Source organism: Asterias amurensis, chromosome 13, assembly GCF_032118995.1.
Source record: "Asterias amurensis chromosome 13, ASM3211899v1".
In the NCBI taxonomy this organism is placed as follows: Eukaryota; Metazoa; Echinodermata; class Asteroidea; order Forcipulatida; family Asteriidae; genus Asterias; species Asterias amurensis.
In genome coordinates, this window is record NC_092660.1 from 10,439,653 (window position 1) to 10,457,105 (window position 17,453).

Below are 17,453 nucleotides of genomic sequence, written 5' to 3' on the forward strand. Positions count from 1 at the left end.
GATTTCCCGTTCTCTTTGAACACGATCCGAACAGAGGTCTGAACCACCAGCCCTTAAAGGCACTGGACACTATTGGTAATTACTCAGAATACTCGTTACTAAAATACTTACTTGGTAATGAGCAATGGAGAGCTGTCGATAGTATAAAACATTGTGCGAAACGTAGACGTAGTTTTTGAGAAAGAAGTTCACATAGTAAAAGACTTCAGGTCAGAAGCGTTTCCAGTGCATCTGAAAGCACACACATTATTCTTTTGCAACTTTGATGACCAATTGAGTCAAAATTTTCACAGGTTTGTTATTTTATGGATTGGTATACACCAAGTGAGAATACTGGGACCGGTTTCACAAAGAGCTAGAATTGATCGCAACTGCAAATCAGTCGTAAATGCTTAGTAAAGTATGATGTCACAATGCAAATCACTATATGGTGATACTGTACTGACAATTTGTCTTACGATGGATTTTATTGCTTTGTGAAATCGAGCCCTGGTCTTCAATTCAATTCGGTTCAATTCATATCGATTCAATGTTATGTGTCATTTTAAAAAAAGTACATGAAACTCATTTCCCTGGTGTGAAAAGTTTACATAAAAATATATCAAAAATACATATCAAATATACTTGAATATCATAAATACATGGTCTTTGACAACTACTAAACGTTGTGTCTAGTACCTTTAAAGATAAATGATCTTTACTCAGACCTAATTACCTCAGGTGGCTGGTCGGGCACAGTTTGTTGACGAACCGTTCTGTTGAGATCATAAAAAATACTGAGTGAAAGAGAGGTTGGTTGAAACCGTAGTTATTAGATGCACTAAAGATAAAAAGAGTAAATGGGAAAACGCTGTCAGTTCCAAAGAGCGATTTGTGTTTTTTACGATCGCAGTAATAGTTTTTGTCGGTATGAATAAGTAGAACATGAAGAAAGGAACAAATGCGGTCAGAGAGTTTTTATCACGTGTAAATCGGTCATGGAACTTAGGGTAAAGAAATAAAATAAAAGAGGGGGAAAAAAGCTTTATATGTTTACATGGGTGTTTTGTTTGTGTTTTCCTAACATTGGAAAAATTATGTTTTTGGAACAGTGGCAGAATTTTATTATGTCATTGACATGGAAAATAAAGCTTCATTCCTAAAGAGAGCACTGGCGATTAATATTTTAATGGAACTTTTTTCTGATCAGTTTTTAAAATTAGGCCAAGCTTCGAGATCATAAAAACTACAAAAGGGTGCTGCATCTGAATAGGTTGATCTCCTTTACCCATCTGTGTTAAATTTCTTTTACACGCGAATGTTTTTTATAAAATTGGTATTGGAAAAGGGATTAAGGAACCTTGAACATAAAAAATTATTATTCTTTCAAAACTAATTCACATGCAGTAAACACAAATGTTTTCAATGAGCAACTTTGCGGAGCAAATAGACCGTGACAATGAGTTTAAGCTGATTGCTTTTCACAAAGGAAAACGAAAAGAGTCTAGTTCCGTATGTTACGATCGTAGTTAATTTCTCTATAAAACCGCACTACACATGGGTGGTAAACAGAAATTCCATTGTTACATTTTATGGGAAAACATTGGTATGTAATGCCGTTAAAGGTTGGGTTTATTTTTGGTATTGTCAAAGAACAGTATTCTTAGTTGGTGTATTCCAACATAGTTTACTTAAAATAGCAAACCTGTGAAACGTTTGGCTCAAACGGTGTCCCCTCCCAAGTTGTCGGCCGTACCTCTCCCCCGTACGCCCCCCCCCCCCCCACATTTTAAAAACAGTTTTTAGATTGAAAATAACATAGTTAAATGTAACATTTTATACGTTTTAATGAGATAACTTTCAGAATGTTTGAAAGTTGTTTCGTTAAAACGTGTTGCATATAACACTGAAAATGGAGTTTGTTAAAAAAATTAAAAAGAAAAAAAAAGGAAAAAAACTTGACCACCTTAAAAAAAAAAAGTGTCCCCTTAGAAAAAAACTTAATGGTGTGCCCCCGGCTGTGTACCTCTTACAATTTGAATCTAATTTCGGTGGTGCAAGATTATGAATTTAATGAAAATAGTATTTTAAAAAATCGAGGTAATGTACACTGTGATGTCTATAATATTTGATATAATACCTGTCATAAATATCAGTTTTCAGAGACCGTAACACACTTCTACCTTAATGTAGAGCATTTTGTAAATCCAACCTCAGTATCAAGATGAATTTTTGTTGAAAGTCTTTGCTGGCCACCCGTCAAAGGATCAAGTTCTGGTCAATATTGCAGATCAAGTGTTTCTTTAATCAAATAAATCTCCCTGTAAGACGCCACAGTGGTGTGTTTTCTCGGACGGATGTCAAAAGCGATATTAGGAACTGGAGAGTTCTCTAAAAAATAACGTTAACATATCGACTTGAGAATTGTCCGGGCATCAAATGTTTTGATGTGTGAATCTATGTGTAGATCTTGTCTGTTGGGTTTCCCTGTACGCGAAGTAGCGGTTGTTTGGGTACTTGGGAAGGGGACCAGACTATGTTTAGCTGAGCCTCAGTTTAGGGGTAGTAACCACGTAGTAAAATTCTATAGCATACAGTGCAAAACACTAAATATTCAAGTATACTTTTTAAAACACTTAGACGTCTAACAGCGGTTTCAGTGGGCAAATAAAGGGGAAATTTCATCTTTCAATCTTGAAAAATCTCCCTACGCCTCTCGGCAAATAGGGCAATTTTTTTTAAATCTATGAAATCAAAAAACCTTAAGTTGGAATTCAAAATCCTCAGGTCACATTAAGCAATTTTTTTTACACTGTCCCCTTTAATTTGACTTTTTAAATCTTTATAATATTTTGAGGGGCCTTCGAAAATATTAATGTGGCCAACGCTCCAGTTAATGTGGTGCAACCTTAGTTACGCTGTGTTTAGTTACAAGTCAACATGGGCTCTGATTTGTGTATAATAATTATTTTTTGCAAAAAATAGTTAATGGCCCGACGTTTCGACCCTAGTAGAGTCTTTCTCTTTTTTAGCCTTCGAGAAAGACTCTGCTGGGGTCGAAACGTCAGGCCTTGCATTTATACCCTCGGTCCATTTGGTTGGTAAGTTGTTTGCAACAGCTAATTCTATTTTCTCAATAATTATTTTCATATTTAACTGTTTTCTGTTCTCCAGTGTTGGACGATGGGCGATTATGGTGCAAAGGCGATTGCTGTCATGATATAGGAACGCAAACTGAAGATGGACGATCATGTAAGTTTAACCTGTAGATAAAGTATTATTAACAAAATGGATACTATTTTTATCTAAATTTCTAAAAACTACCACAGGTCACTGAATGTAACCTCGACAGTCTTTATGGTGCACATTGTGACTACAGCTATACAAAAAACAGTAGCCGTTCTGCGAAGATTGCATTTGCAAAGGAAACAAAAAGTAGTATTTTCTGTTCAATCAAAAGGTTAAATGTTCTTATTATTTCATCATTAAAGTGCACATGTGGCGGAAGCCAAATACTACAAAATAGCAGCCGTTCTGGAAAATTGCATTTGAAAATAAGACCTCAAATCGTCTACGCACAGTTTTGGGGAAAAGAAAACAAAAAAAAAACTCTACAGTATTTTCTAATAAAACAAGAAACTAAAATGCACTTCGAAAAAACATGTCATTTTATTTACAAGCCTTTACTGCATGCAATCCAAACAAGATGAATTATTGCAACCCCATTTCAAAAAAACTGAATTCGTGTTTCCGCTCAGACTGAGCCACATTTCTCCTAATATGAGACATTTGTCACTCATCTTCACTCCCCAAAGAAGATAGAGAGACAGAGAAGATGTTCAATTTTTTTGGAAGCTAATTTACACAGTTCCTCCAAAATGCCCGTCGGTATCATCGACATTGAAATATGACGATTTCAATTGTCTTAGTTTTCCGTCCCCCTAGCCATACCGGGGCATAATTGTTAAGCTACAGGGAATGATGACCGATATTCAACGGTACTGATATTCCGCAGCCACGCGCCCCCTCAAAAAAAAAATATGAAAAAATGGGACGCTGCGGAAAAGAACTATTTATCTATTCCAAAGGGCAATATTCTGTGTCAAAATTGATTCCTACCCAGGTCTATAGGTCATCATCACACCCTGACGGCAGATCGCTCACCGAAAAAAAGGGAGGATATTTGTTATTAAAGGGATTTTGTGTCTTTAAAGGGTACTCTATATAATATTTCATTTTATTTCCATTTTATTTATTATTTTTGGTTGACTCCGATGACTCCCAGAAAAGCGAACTTAGTCACTATTTAAGCCACGATAAAGAGAACACAATATAGGAAATTTGAGTTTGAGTGGGGAAACCCACACAGTATAAGGTAGGGATTGAAAACCCTATCCATGTATGTAAAGTGCCCGGGTGGGAGTCGTACCGAGTCCCTAGATAAAGGATGACAAGGTGGACGTTTTAGTATGGAAGCGTATTTTGGTACAGGACCACCCCGAGAAAATAGTTCCAGATCTTGATGCAAGAGAAAACTGTCATCGGACACTCGTGTACAAATTGGTGGTCAAGTGTCAAATAAGAGAAAGCAGGTAGAGATAATGAATAACAATCACAGCAATGTCATATTCCCTGACTGCAACCCTGATACTTAACCCTAAACTTTACCTACAATCTAAGTACCCTGACTACCAGAGCTAGCCAATGAGATGTATGCATCACTGACATTGTTCGCCATGAGTCAGCCCTCTTGTCTCATTCCCTGACTACGCGCATAGGTTCGGTAAGCCTTCAATATTCAATGAATAACAGACAATTATTTTGTTCGCTTGGAGGGGGCGATCTCTTTGAACATGTCACTTCTTTTAGTTGAGTTAAGATCAAACACCTCCCCTCGTTCTTTCTAAATTATTATGTTGCAGGAATAACAAATATTCAAAATGATTAACTGAAATTATTAAATTCTCATGGTTATTATATCATTTCACTGAATTTCACTATTTTACATCGAGTACAAAGCAACGTGGTTGTCACAGCCTCGCCTTTCATGTCAATTGTCTCATCTCCTCCTTCAAAATGTTCTTCTTGAAGGTTATTTCCAGAAACTGACATTTTTAAGAAAAATAATCACTCCTTTTGCCGGTTTTTATCCTTGTCTTGATTTGTATAATTTGTGTGGCTACTTTATCTTTTCATCAAGTATATTATTTGTGTGAGTTTATCCAGGGTTAGAGGAGAAAAGAACAACTAAAACACACCATGTAACAGGCCCTTTAAACTTAGCAGCGCTGACAGTTTTCATATACCTCTTTATATTTTTTTTTATTTTTCTTGCCACACACACACACGGACCGAGAAAGACGAACAAACGCTCCAGGTGCTGTGTTGGCCGAACCAATTTGCAACGCGTTTGGGGTAATTTTGTGGGCTCGCTCTGCGCCGTCTTGCGATTGCAATTTTCTTGAAATGCATACCCCATCGGAGATCCCGAAAAAATATAGGTCACGAAACCCTTAGAATTGGATCAGTTTTTCTTGCTCTCCGCAGGGGGTGTTTATTCGGGATTTGAATCAGTTTTTTTGTGTCAAAAAGGAACGGTAGATGCTGGAGAATAAGAGAGACTGAGGTCCAACGTGATTTACCCTGAAAATCGTGTGAGTTCCTAACATGTGAGATCATCAAACTGCTCCCGGGCGCGAGAAGAGAGCAAAGATTAAAAGGAAAGAAAAGAAGAGCACAAAAAAGGGAAGATGACTCCTCCGGACGTAAAATGACATATTGAATTGGTAGATAAATACATCAAGTAAAAAAAATGGCAGAGTCTTATTTGTAATGGCCTTTTGAACAGGATGTAGGTGAAAGTTACAAATGACACGAATATATCAACAAACCCTAGTTTTTCAGGCTATGGACTGCCAGAGTTACAACTTCTTCTTCTTCTTCTTCTTGCACGTCTATTTGCATTTCGAAATAACACCGCACGCAAATTTTCACGGCATAGATCTGCCAGGTAATGATTGCACCCCGCCCCCCCCCCCATTCTCTGATTGGCTCGATAGTTACTCACACTCGATTTGCTCCTGCTACCTTAATTTCACCCAAGTTAGGCAGTTTGCAGCCGAATGCGTTTTGTGATTCTTTCTGTATTTGCTGTAATTGTGGTATTCAGCAGTTCTGGTTTTTCTCAGACTTTTGACCTTCCAAAAGCGCTTTAAGACTGCACTGTAGTTTTGCGCTATATAATTTTGTTTTTTATTTATTGTGTTGAATTTCACTAGTCTTTCCTTGACTAAGTCTTGCTCATTGCAAAGATGCTTTAGCATTTATTGTACCGTAATTAGCGTTCAGAATATTTGTTTAATAAACAAAACAAAATGGATGCTGATGAAATTATTTACCTGCATTGTAATCCAAGCGCTTTTACAGGATCATTAAAAACAAAATAGTATAGTTGGTACGACACTGCTCTAGAATTGCAAAGGTCGTGGGTTCGAATCCCACCCGAGTAATATGCCTGTGATAGTTTTGACATAACTCGGGAATGTACTGAGTACAGTGCTAACACACATCGGTGAATGAGGTACCCAAATTAACAGTGCGTGGACGTTTGTCATAGATAGGTGAGACGGGTGCGGTGGCGCGGGGGGGGGGGGGGGGAAGCGGGGGTTGAAGGAGGTCTGGTACCTTGTCTTTCACATTTGAAGCATTTGCCAATGCCTACCCATATATTTTATATAAAGCAATATTTAACACCAACGTGATTTGCCTGTGAATTATTTTTTTTCACTGAACTCGACGGAAAAATACTGGGTATGTGGTCCATGCATGTGCACGTTAATAGCAAATTGGAGAGGTTTGGCTTAACTTACGAAATGCCATGATCTTAAAGCGAAAGCTTGCACTGAAATCCGCTCAAAATAATGGTTTATCCTAGCTGCATCTCAGGAGGGAAAACTGAACAACAACAAAAAACCGTTGGAGGTCGAGTCGCTATAGTTGATGGGTTTCACCGGAAGGGCAGAAAACGTGTACAAAGCGGCGTTTTAAACGTAAACACACCGCAGTAAAAAGCAAAAGTTGCCATAAAACGATAAAAAGTTGTCTCAATTGTTTGACAGGGCGCCTAAAAACACTCAGTCTGTCATCTTGAGCGGCTCCCACGCTGTCATCCTTTCCCAAAATAAAAAAAGGGGAACAACTCTCTGTATATTTTTTAAGTAGGGAGAAATTGGTTGTACATGCAGGAGTCCCCGGCCCCACGGGAACTGTTCCACAGTCAAACTGTAAGAACACGTGCGTGACTGTGTCTATGGTCGGGTCTAGAGCGTCGCAGGCCCGGCCCAGAAATACCCGATTTTCGCGTCCAGATTTCCTTGGGGAAATAAATTTCATCAAATGTTGGAGTTCATATGGTATCCCCAATAAACAGTTGGACAAAAGTGCCCCGTTGCGGACAGGATGGTAAGAAAACATGAATGTCACGTTTGGAACAATGCCATAAAGAATTTTGAGGAAATCTGCTCAAAAAAGAAAAAAAGAAAAAAAAAAGAGATCTGGAATAACAAGATGCGGTTTTGTACGAACATTGTTTTTCCATTAATCTGCGTGAGGCTTGGCGGGGAGGTTCCTGCGTCGTGGTTATATAAAGAGACAACCAAACATACAAGGATGCGACGTTGCTCTGATGGGGGAAATCAATTCTGAATAGGGGGTTTGCCTTGATTAAAAATCTAAACTTATTGTTCGGCAGTGGGGCTTTGTGGAAAGCACTCAAAACCGCCTCAAATCTCCTCTGTTCAATCCGTACACCATATTCAAGTGCCATGTACACAACAACCCAATTCCCTTACTGATATATTTTTTTGTTATTTTGGAAACCCGGCAAGCCTACATGCAGCCGTTTGTAGACAAGAGAACAAAAAATAGGCTTTCCGTTTAGATGGAAACGCAATAATTGTCCCGATCGACAAATCGGGATTGTCCTTCAATTCTTTACCCACGTTGACGTTTCGTGTTTTGCAACCATTTAATTATCCCAGCTTTCTCTAAAGCATCGTATCGATTGACAAGTTGCCCAGGATCGTCGTTATATCGAGATATTCTCGTATACAGCGTGGCACGCTCATCTTGAGCATCTACGCTATAAACGGACAATCGCTGTATAGTGAACTGGCCTTTTGCGATACACTGACTGAGCCAGTATTTATTGAGCGATACTAGTACAAAGAAAAACTTGACTAAAAACGCGAGAGGTATCTACGTTGTAAACGGACAATCGCTTTAGAGTGTACAGCCTTTTGCGATCCGACTTACTCAACCAGTATTTGCTGAGCAATACAAAACAAAACTTGACTAAAAACGTGAGATGCGTCAAATCATTGTCTGTAGTGAACTGGCCTTTTGCGATCCACTGACTGAACATGGCCCAGTATTTACTGAGCAAGACCAGTACAAAACAAAACTTGACTAAAAACGTGAGGGGATGAATTGTCTAGTTTATTGCTCCGTGATTGTGTGCACTTTTAACAGAATGTCTGTGGTTAACCGACTTTCATATAATGCTAACCTTACGTGACTTTTCCAAAATTAGTATATTTGTTAAGCCTGCAACAAGTGTTGGAAAGAAAAAAAAGTAAATTGTCATATTTTTGACTGCCATTTGTTATAGTTTGAAACTTCCAGTATTGAGAACTACGCGCACTGGTAGATTATCTTTCGACCCATCGAGGAGAACCTTAACACTGGGGGCGCACTTCACAGCTAACAGCTCGCAGACAAACAATAATGTCTTTGTTAATACTGTGCACGGCTGATTTCATGCATCAAAAATTAAAATAATACGGAAGTAGGTGAAATTAGTTTCAGTTAATTTAACCATCAGTACACTAAAGCTTACCGGCCTTAAATAGCACACAACTTGCTAATAATTATTTTGCATTTATTCGTAGATTCGTGTAAAATATGTACAGTTATAAACAGGCAAGAGCTGATGCCGCTCTCAAAAAAGCAGCATCAGGTTTTTAATATTGAATAAGTATTTTTAAAAGCTGACATGATTATTTCAGTCTAGTCGTCATTGTATGCATTTAATGTATACCTCAAGTAAACAACCTTAACTTATAAATAAAAATGGCAAAACAATTAAAGTGTTCCTGCATGTGGCGGTTCGCATAGAAATATCACGGTTCAGTTCAATTGCAAATCGTGGACTTTTTCGGCAATTTCCTCAAAATGTCCACTTTCTCAACTTGTAATTTTTTTTTTTTCAGGAAAAGCGTACAATGTATTCGTTTTCTTTGCCCCGAAGTAACGACTAGCTGTTGAACTAACAAATTCATTCTGTATCAGTAAATTATTGTTCATAAGTTGCACTGGTTTCTTTATTATGCAATGGCTAGTGTAGTTGTAATCTTCCACAGTGGAAAGTAAGGCTTTTAACAAGCTGAAGACGAGCAGAGCATCTGTTCGAAACGTCGATGGCTCACTAGTTCTTCTCAGAAAACAACAACGTGTTTTTTCTTGTACTCTGTAGGTTGTTTTTGTCTGGATCACCTTTCGATAGTGATTATGTTCGCTTGTTGGTTATCCGCAGGCTTGTTTTCTGTAGTCTTATTTATAATGTTATTTCTCTGTGTGATGCCTGAAAATGAATAAATAAAATACATAAATAAATTCCTCAGAATAGTTTAATACGTAGTTGTACCCCACAAGTTACCTTTTTTTCTATGATCCACATCAAATGCACACCATGCAAAGCTTCAAACATCCCTTAAACGCCACCCCCTATATTGTGACCCGTATTATTTAACCAATACTCTTTAAAGTGTAGTTTGAAGTGGTTTACTTTTTAGAAGGCTTTTAACTCTCTAATGATACCGAGTTGATTACAAGTTACATTAGGAATTAAACTCATTGTAAGTGCCATCAAATTATTGGATTGGTCGAGGGATCTTGACTGTAAATCGTATCTCGAAACCGTGTCTGGTTGAATGGGCATGCGCTGTGCCCGTCACACGTCACGCGGCCAAACACCCGCAACAACAGATAAACAAACATGCTGCCGTATTGACTGACTGACAGACATGGCAGGTAAAGTAGTGTTGGACTGGTGAATGACAGGGGGGGGGGGGAGGAGTGCATGATGGCGGCGTACAGTAGATCTGAATGGCACGTCTGTAGCTGGACCATGTTCAGTCGACTCAGATCAAACAGCTTTGCAAATAGGCCAAACTCTGTCTTCTTCGTCTTCCATCATGTCCGATTCTTCACCACTAGGGTCGCGTGTACTTGCCTGGCCAATATACACGTCCGCAGCATTAGAAATATAAAAAGAGGAGAGTCACATGTTCTTGTTCTCTTATTCACGTTACAATACGAGCACTAGTCCCTGAGGATTGTTAAGTAAATGGTAGCAGTAGTGCACGACCCCCAACCACACGTGCATACAAAGTTCAGCCGTATAAAGCAAAAAGAAGAACGAAAATTGAGAAACGGAAAAAGAAAAAGAAAAGCGCCAGTGGAGCGATGGGTACCATTCGCCCCCATACGGCCAGCGCGCTACAGCGGTCCGTTTTGTAATGCATGTAGATGGATAATGGCGGACACGTGCATGCAAACATAGGGGAGGTTAGCAATGCTCATGAGTGCAGGGGCTTGTTATTAATCTATGGGAATCATTCCGGATTAAAAATCCTACAGCTCCGTTAATGTTAATTATCACACATGTTGACCCATGACCTCTTCACGGGAAGTGAGATACCAGGGACCGGAAGTACGATGTGAGATTGTACTGAGAATCTCTTGCGAATGCATTCAATGGCCTCCCATGTAATTTTATCGGGATTCACGTTCAGTAGCTGTCGCATGAGATACTATGCAGCTATGTATGACACTTAGACTTGGGTCAGTTTTTGACTCCAATCCGATTGACCAATCTTTTATGGGACCCCTGGCTCGATTTAAAGGCAGTGGACACTATTGGTTATTACTCAAAATAATTGTTAGCATAAAAGCTTAATTGGAAACAAGCAATAAAGAGCTGTTGGTAGTATAAAAGTAGTTTTCGAGAAAGAAGTAATTTTTCACTGAAATAAATTTGACTTCGAGACCTCAGAATTAGATTTTGAGGTCCCGAAATCAAGCATCTGAAAGCAAACAACTTCGTGTGACAAGGGTGTTTTTCTTCCATTATTATCTCACAACTTCGACGACCATTAATTGAGCTCAAATTTGCACATTTTTGTTATTTTGTGCATAATGTTGAGATACACCAATGAGAATACTGGTCTTCGACAATTACCAAAGGTGTCCAGTGTCTTTAAAAAGAGCTAAGATCGATGTTAAAGTTGTGTATCAATCTTTATTGCTTAGCAAAGTGTGATGTCACAATACAAATCACTTACAGCGATTTTGTATTGACAACTCATCTTAAGACGAATATTAGTTCTTACCCATTATGATTTAGTACACTCGGCATTGTTGTGCAGACGAGTTGTCACATGTTGGTAGATGTTCTCAAGTCTCGAAACCTTTGGAAATGTTTAAACATGTCTTCGTACAGGACATTAATGCAATGCTCTTTCCAAATGCTTTGTCCTGATACATGTCATAAAAGAAGCATGAAGTCTTGCTGTCGTGTCCCAGTTGTATAGACTTATTCAAAAGGAAACTGAAATTGTAAACCCAATGAAGTGATTCCTACATTGAAACAATATTAATACATTCATATCCAATATTGTCTTTGCAATGTCATGTTCCACCTTCCTAGTCTACCACACAAACAGCTTTTTACTTGCACCTTGACCTCAGTCTGAAGCACATTTCGTTTGATATTTTCGTTCCCGTGACCAAGCGCATTTTTTGCACCCAAGTATGACTATATACTCCTACTCTGAAGGGAAGTACTCATTGGAATATAGGTAGGAAGTTGGGTGTATTGCCTTTGCGAACACGTTTATTGAGGCGAACAAGCTTAATATGCCCTTTAAAGGTTTGTAGATCCAGCGAAAGTAAACTTACGAGTTGACAAGAGGCTAGAACAAACTTTTAACAAAACAACATTAGAAAACTTTCCTTTCAAATCACATACGGGACATAGGGGGACTCTTGTATCCAGTAAACTATCCACAGGCAAGAATTCCCAGACCATGCTAAACGATCGTGAACATACATTTGCGTAGGGATAATCAACGGGTACGACTGCATCCGCGAGCGAGTTGCTCGGGGCTTCGCGGTGCCGGGCGCTGAGCCTCGCCTCCGGCAGCACGTCCTCGGAGCAGGACGCTGGATTATGCTCCGGCGATACTGTTTCTCCCATCTCGACAAGTAAAGCCTTGGATATGCCCTCCTCTGGAGAGGGTATATTTCGCATAAAATTGCGTAAATCTGACACTTTTGAGATCTCTCTAATTAGACAATTATTCATGGGATGTGGTGGCACTGGTGTGCAGCTTGTCTGCTAATACCTAGTGTTACCGGTACGGTATTATCGTACATGGAGGGATCTACAACTGCGAGAACGTATTGACTTTCACAGCGTATGCTGTTTCGAGCATACAGGGGGCTAGTTTCTTTATGATGGGGCACCATGCAAGAGGGTCGGCTTACACCGTTGCTATTCACCGGTGAGGTGGCTTGCATTTCAAGCGCGGTGTACACCGAATTGTCAGCGAGGTTTTTGGTAGATTAAGACCCGACATCGAACTGGCAAATTGCTGCTGTATATTTCCCCGTGGTTTATTCTTTCTTTCTTTCTTTCCACACTATCGGAACAACAAAAAAAATGAGATGAAATAGATGCAATTTTCTTGGCGAGGGTTTTACCGTGTGGCTATTGCATTGCCCCCCGGCGGGTCCTCGGGTAAAGCAGTATTTGACACACCATCGTGCCCGTACTGAAATCCCCGGTAAATCTGGGTGGGTTATCGCTGATCCGTTTTGTGCCTACGTGCAGCGGAGATCCACGGGGATCTAAATTCGGAGTCTATGACCGGAACATCTCCAGCAAACAGGGCTGCAATCTACTCCGTATGTACGGCCTTGTGTTCCCTTTACGTAAGGAACAATCTCGGTGTTGTGTATAGCCCAACGATCTCCAGAGAAAGCACTGAAAAGTGAAATATACTCTAGACTTGCAAATCCGTCACTTATTTCTCTAGGGTTTGTCCCTAGCATGAGCCGGGAGCTTGCCCAGGTTAGATTGATATTTGCCTTTCTCACAGTACGTTTTCAGTAGTTGATAATATTATTACTTTCATCAAAAATATTGTTTTCGTGAGGCAGGCGAGTGCGTAAACATGTAACGTATAGGCAGCTTTGCACTGCTCGGAATAGAGATGGGCTAAAACAAATACTGCTATAAATAAACAACGAGGGATACTGAAACAATCTCAACCAACAAGGCCGATTGCTTCGCCTCTTTATGGGATAACTATATTATTCTTTACATCAATGACAGATTGTTTATTTGAATTTGATAATACAATAAAGACATTTAAATTAATGTCATTCACCTCCAAAAACAACAACATCAACACAAACAACAAGAACATAAACAGCAACAGCTATACAACAACGAATACAACAACAACAACAACAACAACAACAACAACAACAACATCAACACAAACAACTACAACAACAACATCAACATCAACACAAACAACAACAACATAAACAGCAACAGCTTTACAACAACGAATACAACAATAAAAACAACAACAACAACAACAACAGCAACAACAACAACAACAACAACAACAGCAACACAACAAACAACTACAACAACAACAACATTATTTCATCAAAATTTCAGGGGAAAAAAAAAATCATTTTTTCGCGAGAGTTAAAAGTAGTAGCACAACACTGAAAGCGATCTTGTACATTCCAGTGCATTTCCCGGCAGGCAAGGTACTTCACTTGTCAAAATGAGGAATTGTACGTCTTGAATCATAAACACCACATCAAATTAAGAGCTGTAAATTAACAGCCGAACATGTTTTGAGATGTGCCCCCCTCTTTCTGCATAATTATTATCAAGTGTAGATATTAAAAAAAAAAAAATACATGTTATAATTTCCATAAAATGAAATCATTTATGATTTCCCACAGTATTAAAGGAACTTCGGGTCGTCCAGATTTTAGGATTATTTTGTGAAGGTAACGTCACGTGGTCTACACGTTTCTTTGACTGGACGGTCACGGTGGTGGCGCCCTTAATATTAAACGTGACACAAAAAGGAAACCAGTTCATTTATCAGAGGGTGGGTGGTAGTCTTTGTGGGAGTTTGTATTGTTAAACTACATTTAAAAGGTTACCATAGCTCCTCGTGTCAAAAAAAAAATAGTTTTTTTAATTTAAAGTATTGGACACTAATTTAATACTTGGTGAAAATGACAACGAAAGTAGAGAGTTTTAAAGCTGCAGTCCGCTATACTTTTTTGCAAATGAATTGTTAGAAGGCTTCTCGTCATAGTATACCGTGGACTTTCTCCCTCTCTACCTTTCCAACAGAAATAGTTTTCTATTTAAAAACAGATAACACTTTGTTATACTTTGTGAAGAAGTGATAACTTTGCTAACGACAATAGAAGGGGGTCAAGCTAGGGTCAAGTTGTCCTCTATACTTTTCGCCAATGAATTGTTAAATAGCTTCTCATTATACACCGTTGGCCTTTTCTCCCTCTCGATCCTCGGCACTTTATTTTATCACACTGATGCAGGTGTCGGTTTGTCTCCTTCAATAGACCCTTGAAATAGCGTCTTGTAGAGGCACGGAGGGCTATCAGGTTACGGTCATCTCTCACGAGGGGCAGGCCGGTTTTCTGCAATGCTGGAGGAAGACAGTTCTGAAACAGAGGAGCGCAGTCCCATTTACAGAGAACAAGCAAAATGCCTCTATTATTTGACTTTTCACGGTGTGGTGATGAAACCCTATACATGGATCAGGCAGGTCTATGAGAAGGGGGAAACTGTTGTACCGGGCGGTGGCCTATAAAGGTGATAAGTAGTGTGTGATGCATGAGGTCTTCAACGGGTGACACGTTGTCGAGCTGTCTGCCCCCACCATGGAGGAGAGAGGCTAAGAGTGCGAGAATAACGGGGTAGCCTGTTCCGACTTCGTGACCCGAACAGAAGAAGTGTTTCAAGCCGCCCTGCAGGTGATTCAGAGAACGTCTTCGGGGCATGATTTAACAACCCACCCCGTTCCCCATGTCTCTCGGCTTCTCACCCTCCGAGTTGTAATAACTCTTAAATCGTGACCGAGTTAAAGAGAAGGGAGTTCCAAGTTCTCGACCATTAAATCACACAGGATGCACTCCTGATGTGAATGCAGCAACCCCCCTCCCTCCCTCCTAAAGACTCTTGTCAAGTGCCAAAAATTAGCGCTGCTGAAGTAGCAAACATTTTTGTGTGCAAACGACCCGCTCCGGGGCTCGGTGGCTGAGGTACAATCTCTGCCTTCATTCTCACCCCCACGCCGGGGAGAAACTGACCCACAGTCACGTACGGCGGTCGGGCCGAGAAAAGACATCAAAAACTCTATGCCACCGGATCATCAGCCGGGCTTTTGATGTGGAGGGGCCGGGGTCTGGTACGGAGCTGCGGTCGTTTAGGGCACATTCTATATATCACAAGATACGTGGTTATTATCTGTATATGGATATTACTCAGTGTGAGGGATGCTTCAATTTGGCCTAACTTATTCTCAATCTTTCGGTAAATGGAGCATGACAATTTCTGAGCACAAAAAGAGAGAGAGAGAGAAGTGGTCAATCTTTAAAATTGTGTTTCCATTAGGGAAATGGAGAATCTTTGTAAGTGCCTTGGCGTAAACTTTCCCACCCACCCCCAACACTAGCCCTCTCGATTTGTGTCCTTTGTTATTGAGGAATATAAACTAAGAAAAGATAAATAAAAGGTTAGTTAATATTGTGAACTATTTTTCTGACCTAGTTGTGTTTTTAATTCAAATGTTTTTACTGACGTTGCGATCCTTTCATTGACAAATCAATTGACGAATAACTGAGGGGCACAATCTACTACGATTGTATATAGCTTCTTGCTGTACAAACCGTCGTCATGTTGGCACCACCTTGGTCCTGTTCATTATACCCGATGATTAATACTGTACATAAAGGAACTGTTTTTCATTCCAGCCTCGGTTCGAATTACATTGATTTCAATGGGAGAAAATCAAGATGGCCTCACCATGATAAAGGTATTTATGGCGGTGGGGTAACGTCAAGAATAAGCCAGGCCACTCCCTAATTAGCATCTTTGAGCACACGTGTCAAGGCTGGGACTCGAACCCAATCCTCTGCTGGAACAGAAACACCAGGGCCCAATTTCATAGAGCTGCTAAGCACACAAATCTGCTTAGCATGAAATTTCTTCCTTGATAAAAGCAGGATAACAAACCAAATTTCCACGCGATTTTCAGGATAAGGAAACAACAGCTGAGTACCAGTAACAAGCAATACGCAGCAAATGGAAATTTGGTTGAGATCCTGTTTTTATCAAGGACGATATTTCATGCTAAGCAAATTTGTGTGCTTAGCAGCTCTATGAAATTGGGCCCGGAGCTTGAGTCTGGTGCTCTAAACCGCTCGGCCACGACACACCCATGTATCGGGTGTGTATTATGTATCATTAGTTCATTGACATACACACACCCCACCCTTACCCCCAAGCTCTCAACACAACAGTATCTCTCTAAAGATTACACATCTTTAGTTCTGACACCTCCGTCGATCGTAAATCGAAGAATTATTCTTGCAGAGGGGGTAGCATTAGAGTTTATCACCAAGCCGCGAATAATTCAGCCGCACTTTTATGACAACCGAGATGGCACGTTTCCCAATTGCAATAAAAACACCCATAAACCCCCATCGTGTGATCTCACACCCGGGGCAATTTGTACCATCATCATCAGAATTGGAATTCCTACGATGATAATGAAGTTTTTTTTATAGTGCTAATACCTGTAATAGAACAGTATAAAGCAGCCGTTTATAAACTTTATGTCAATTTAGTTTAACGGCTCTGTGATAATTGTTGGCGGAGATGGCATAAACGTGACAACTCAACCGAGTTTTTTTTATTGGGAAAATATTTGCGCAAAGAGCGGTGTTGGTTTGAGCTCATCACACGGACCGGTAAAAGCCCGGAGTTTTATTGTTTTATCTTCCGATTGGGCACCATTTACGGTTCAGGATGACAGTTGGTCTATTTCGGCACTTCAGGGTAAATGGTTCACGGGGTGGGCATAAAACACTGATAATTTTCAATCACCCGGTCTTCTATAAACACAACCAAATAAATAAACCCATCTCAAGAAGCTTTATTAAATTATTTATGATCATGTTAGAAATCATTGTTGGTGTTGGTTTATTCAAAGGATAATCTTATGAATTCGTTTCTTGAAAACACTGAGTAATAAGAAGAAATATAAAATCGTAAAGCTATTGTTGTT

General features: G+C 39.7%; 1 long non-coding RNA gene across 1 annotated transcript in view; it reads left to right on the forward strand.

The window, feature by feature from the left end:
- Nucleotides 1-3,124: 3,124 nt before the first annotated feature.
- LOC139945711 (uncharacterized) overlaps nucleotides 3,125-17,453 on the forward strand; it is a 98,984-nt gene continuing 84,655 nt past the window's right edge. Inside the window, exon 1 of the long non-coding RNA XR_011787168.1 lies at nucleotides 3,125-3,231. This is a non-coding gene — a long non-coding RNA (uncharacterized lncRNA). The remainder of the gene's footprint in view (nucleotides 3,232-17,453) is intronic.